Raw genomic sequence first — 6,196 nt, 5'->3', positions numbered from 1 at the left:
AGAGATTCATGTGTGTGTGTGTATGGGATAAAGACACTTACTGCCACGTCATGCAGAGCCTTAGGGCATTCACTAACACTTAAACCATTCAAAATTATTATGTTACCCCAGGGATCTTATTTGCCACACCTGTTGGAGCGATGCTCTTTCTTACATAACTCTAAGTCCTGACTTATTCCAGGGGATTCTCATTTAGTGATATTAACACCATCAGTATTCCGACTTTAATATTAGTCATAACCTGTTTGGCATTTTGCAAACTCAAGAAGAGATTAACTTCTCGTCCTCATGCTCTATCCTTCATACCTCACTTTTTAGCAACGGATTCACACGTGAACATTTTTGGCCAAAAGACTTATGTCCTGATAATTATCAAAACTACATTTAATTCATTAGTTTTCATTACCTAGTAATATGTCACCCGATGATTCAAAGATTTTTCACTCGATCTTTTTTAACTCGTAACCTCTGAATACGAAAAACTATGTTTATCAAAATTTTTACACGTCGTTTATTTGTGCGGTCCTCACAAGATTTATGGACAAATGAAATTAATAAAATTTTTCTGTCACTTATGCGATTTATAAAATCATATATGTATATATATATAATTAAATTAATAAATTTACCCTTACTTATTTTGGGTTAGTACATACTAAGTTATACCTTCAAATTATTTAAAAATCACTCCTTTATTGAGTTGTTTAACTTAAATAAAATAGTTTTGTGCAAAATGGTACACGTTGTACATACTTCTAAATTTACTAAGAACTTCGTTCCATTTATATTGCCACATCAAACGTTTAAAGGGTTTTCAAAACTTCCTTGGTTGATTTTATTAAAGGTTTTCGTATTAGTCTACACCATGTATGGATCACACTTCTTCTCGTCCCCCGTTTAGTGATGAAGCTTACCATTAAGATCTTTGTTAAAAACTCTTGAGCCACTTTGGATGGAAGTTTTATAAAATTTGTTAGGAAGTCTTTGCGCTCATAAAATGTTCCCCTTAAGGTTAGACATGGCAAAAACGTGGGCCGATAAATCAGTTTTCTGAGGTACACTCAGGGGTCACTCTATTGTAGAAAAGGCACTAGGTGGGTTTCTACTCTCAATATTTCACGGCTAATCGCAACACCCTCGTAAACATCATCTCTATGAATCAGTATGTTGAGGTACAAGAAATCATTTTTGAGATTCTTTTCACTTGGAGTAAACCATTCTTTATGACCAAGGGTTCACGTATCTTTTCATTCGAGCATCCCCTTAAGTATAAGGATAAATTCAGATCAACTCGCTCATTGTACGAAGAGTTCACTCTCGTTCAAAGATCACACCTTTCGTGCGATTTTCTTTCAGAAATGTAATGTAAATTACTTTAAAAATCTATGAGTCTTGCTATCCTCTTGGAAGGGACTGCTTAAAACATCTATAACACTGATGTGGTTACTCTATATATTTCTTCCTTTGTTGGTTGCAACTATATGTGTTCTAGTCAATGTTAACCATAACTTCAGCATGTAACTGAAAGCATATAGTTACATTATGGAACAGTGCTTTCACTCCATCCAAGGATAAGTTCACATGCAGTATGTTAAACTGGGTTATATCTTTCGTTGTTCGTTCAGACCGTCCTGAAGACACTATAAATAATTATGGCTTGCATTGCATGTAAGTCTGATTAGTCACTTTCAGCAAAAATTTCAATTCATTTATTCAAATGAAACGTTTCTTAAATATCGGGTTCTTTATGCTTATGGTCTCCTTCCGAAGCAAAGGGGTTAGTAAAATCCGTGGCTAACACCGTCTATACATCAAATCGTATGGTTGTGATCACCATGTTTTCCATTCTATCGGTCAGCTTTATATTGCGACATAAGCGCTCAATGTTTTAGATGAGTTGGTAACATCCATGATGCCTTTCATATATCCAGCTTACTGAAGATGCCTGTAAGGCTAAAAACATCATCTTTCCTTTTGTAGATATATATTCGGATGATATATTCATGGTAACAAGAAACGAAATCAATTTGTTGATCTTAAGGTCAAGAGACTTAATTAATGGCATATACATATTCTTACTTTTATTCGCCCAAGTACCTTTCAAGGTAAATAGCTCACTTCTGAGCCCACGAGTCTCTCGGAACTTTGATACGATCCTTCTTCTTCAAATTCGGTACCGTTGTTGGTCACTCCTCAAAATTTTGGGACGAAATTTTCTTTAACGGGTGGGTAATGTAACGACCCGATTTTTTTGACTTATATTTTTTGTGCTCTATACTTTCACGAATCTGCGTATATGTGCGTACTGAGCTAGTTTATGCTCTAAGATCTTTATTCATGATTAATTACTTTCGTTAATACCTTACAACATGTTATTAAGTGCGTAATCAATTAACTTAATCCTCGAATGCTTTTACGACTGTTAATGTCACTTGTCGTTTAAAACGAGCTACGTACTTTGTACACGTTTAACTTTGGTCATAATTGGAATATTATGACTACTTGATACTAATTGTTATTTTCTAATGACAATTACTTGGCCTATTGGTTGCTTAATTACGCTTAGTAATTTACTAATGCACACTAGTTAGTCTTATTGGACTTTTTACCTTAATGGACTTAGACCCACCCTACTCTAGTTAATGGACTATTGAATAACCCCAACTTTAATGGATTTATGATTCATTAAGACGTAGGACAAAAAAAAACCCATTAAGATGAACCAACATACTGGCATTTTTGTTAACCATTACTACACATGTTGCATGAGATCCCAACAACAAGCACCACCTTTAGACCACCACCATGCAAAAAGCAAAAAGCAAAAAGTTGTCCCCCTTGTCCCCCTATGGTGCCCACGGTTTTGGAGACACCAAACCACCCCTCCACCACTATAAATATAAGCCTCATTCTTCATTTCACACTTGATTTCATTCTCATTTTACACACACTTGCTCTCTAATTCTCTCTCTAGTCTCTCTCACTCTAAAATTGTAAGTTGTTGAATTTTATTTCTTCTTCTTTTTCTTCTTTAATTTCGACATCATCATCAAAGGATCAAGCTTTTTAGCTTTTTGATCTTGTTATATCTTGTAGATTCAAACTTTGATTTGAATCCTTCAAGAACATGAAAGATTCAAGCTTTTTAGCTTTGAATCTTCATTACTTTGTTGGATCTAAGTTTTGAAGCTTAAGATCACTTTATTTTGTTAAAAGATCAAAACTTGTGTTTATGATCTTCATGTAACTTGTAGATCTAGCTTTTTGCTTTAAGGATCTTCAAGAACATTAAAGATCCAAGCTTTCTAGCTTAGAGTTTCATTATTTTATTTAGATCTAAGTTTTTTAATTTTATGATCTCATTACTTTTACTAGATCTTAGCTTTCTAGCTTATGGTCTCCTTAATCTTGTAAAAATCCAAGCTTTCTAGCTTAGGGTTTCTTAACACTTAAGATCTAAGTTATTATTGTAGATCTCACTTACTTGGAACCTTTTTATGATTTTTATGGTGATAAAAATCAAGTCTTCGTCTTCATCATCTCATATGATGAAGATGCATAAACCTGTGTCAAAAGGACAAAGGTTGAAGCTTTATTGTGTTTATACAATAAAGAGACAACTTTGGTGTTTAAAACTTATAGAAAGTTAGCTTTTACTTTTAGTTGTGTGTTGATGGTTAAAACTTGGTTAAAGTGCTGCTAAAATATCAAAGTGTTATACACTTGAGGCTTATACGCATCAAGGATGAGAACCGTGATGAGCATCAAACACCAAGAAACCCACTAGAGCACTTGTTTTCTATTTTTCAGGGTCTGATCAGACTCCTGGGACTTCTGGAAAGTTGATTTTCAGATAGCTCGGTTTGAGTAGATTAATTTTCATTTAAGACTCGCCTAAATCCGATATACGGTTAATAGCCTTCTGAAAATCACTACGCCTTTGTAACGACGTGCTGAAAATTCTGACCTACTCGTGCCTGAATCGTCGCCATGGCCAAATGACATCGAGTTAGGATCTGAAAATTTGACAGCGGTAAGAGGACTCACATACGGAGCCTTGGCCACTGACCACGCGTCTTTTCAATTTGTATAGAGGTCGTAGCAGCTGTCCGAAGTCAGCCCTTTGTTTCGATCTTTATTCTTGTTGAAAACTTACTTTATCTTTTACGAATGATGATGATGATGATACTTAAGACTTAACTTATTTACTTTTAAACTTTTGGGGACAATTTACTGACTTAGTAACCTTTGACTTAGGTTGAGGACCTTTTGGATCGACCAACTTATTTGTTTGGACCAACTTACTACTTGCATACTTTTCATATCGACTTTTACCGCACATTCACTGTGAGTTATAGCTCCCATTTTACTTTAACTATTTTTGGGACTGAGAATACATGCGCTTTTTATGTTTTACATACTAGACACGAGTACTTAAACTTTATATATGTGTGGGTGACATAACGGCACAAAGATTCCCCTTAGCTCGGTAACGTTTAACTATTGGTTTATGAACCGGTAGAAGCGAATCTTAGATATGGATCCATAGGATTTGACATCCCCACTCGGGCTAGTCGCGCTAGCATTCAACGGGTGTTTAATAATTCGTAAACTTACGCACTTGCCAGGTGTACTTTTAGGGGTGATATTACTTGTTAAGTTAGTTACCGAGTGCCCACGGATAAGCATATACTTTATCATACGGATTTGAGATACTGTTTAGAATACGAAATCTCGTGGTCTACATTACATTGTTGTTTACAATCAAACTATAGCTCACCAACATTCGTGTTGACATTTTAAAGCATGTATTTCTCAGGTGCTTAGACGTTGTTGCTTCCGCTGTTAGACTTGCTGTTTTAGTCTTGGTGTTATAGACTTGCTGTTACAGACTCGCTGTATTAGACTTCCGCTGCATTGTTTAGAGATGTCTCAATCATGGAACTTTTACTTTGCATTCACAACTTATGTTACATTTTGAACAATGGTTTTGTAATGACCTTTGTGTCACGTACTTATGTTAATGCTTTCTATTCGTAGAAGCACGTTATCTTTGTAAAACATTTGATGTTGGTAAAGACGTCATCTTTTGTAAAACATTTGACGTTGGTAAAGATGTCATCTTTTGTAAAACATTTGACGTTGGTAAAAAATGTTACCTTTTCATGAATGCAAAACTTGTTTTAAAACAGTATATAGTATTATACCGTATAATGGACCTGTTGTTGATGATCCGTACATGATGGTTTTGTACGGGACGTCACAAGGCCCTTGGGCTAAGGCCCAATCTTTTTGCACGTTGACAATGTATGAAATGACGTTTAACACCCTAAACGACAAACACACCTTTTGCTATTATTAGTATATATAATATGTACTCTGTAGTATTATTATTGTATATGTATATTGTACTCATATATGATATATGATTACAGGTTAAAATAGAAAGTTGTTCAATTTTGAGGGATAGTTTAGTTATTTTATGTAGTGACCCGAACTTTTCCATGTTTATATATATTAATTGAGATTGATATTTACATGATTAAATGTTTCCAACATGTTAAGCAATCAAACTTGTTAAGACTTGATTAATTGAAATATGTTTCATATAGACAATTGACCACCCAAGTTGACCGGTGATTCACGAACGTTAAAACTTGTAAAAACTATATGATGACATATATATGGATATATATATAGTTAACATGATACTATGATAAGTAAACATATCATTAAGTATATTAACAATGAACTACATATGTAAAAACAAGACTACTAACTTAATGATTTTTAAACGAGACATATATGTAACGATTATCGTTGTAAAGACATTTAATGTATATATATCATATTAAGAGATATTCATACATGATAATATCATGATAATATAATAATTTAAAATCTCATTTGATATTATAAACATTGGGTTAACAACATTTAACAAGATCGTTAACCTAAAGGTTTCAAAACAACACTTACATGTAACGACTAACGATGACTTAACGACTCAGTTAAAATGTATATACATGTAGTGTTTTAATATGTATTTATACACTTTTGAAAGACTTCAATACACTTATCAAAATACTTCTACTTAACAAAAATGCTTACAATTACATCCTCGTTCAGTTTCATCAACAATTCTACTCGTATGCACCCGTATTCGTACTCGTACAATACACAGCTTTTAGATGTA

Source organism: Rutidosis leptorrhynchoides, chromosome 2 (genome assembly GCF_046630445.1).
Source record: "Rutidosis leptorrhynchoides isolate AG116_Rl617_1_P2 chromosome 2, CSIRO_AGI_Rlap_v1, whole genome shotgun sequence".
NCBI classification, from domain to species: Eukaryota; Viridiplantae; Streptophyta; class Magnoliopsida; order Asterales; family Asteraceae; genus Rutidosis; species Rutidosis leptorrhynchoides.
This window is presented reverse-complemented; position numbering follows the sequence as displayed.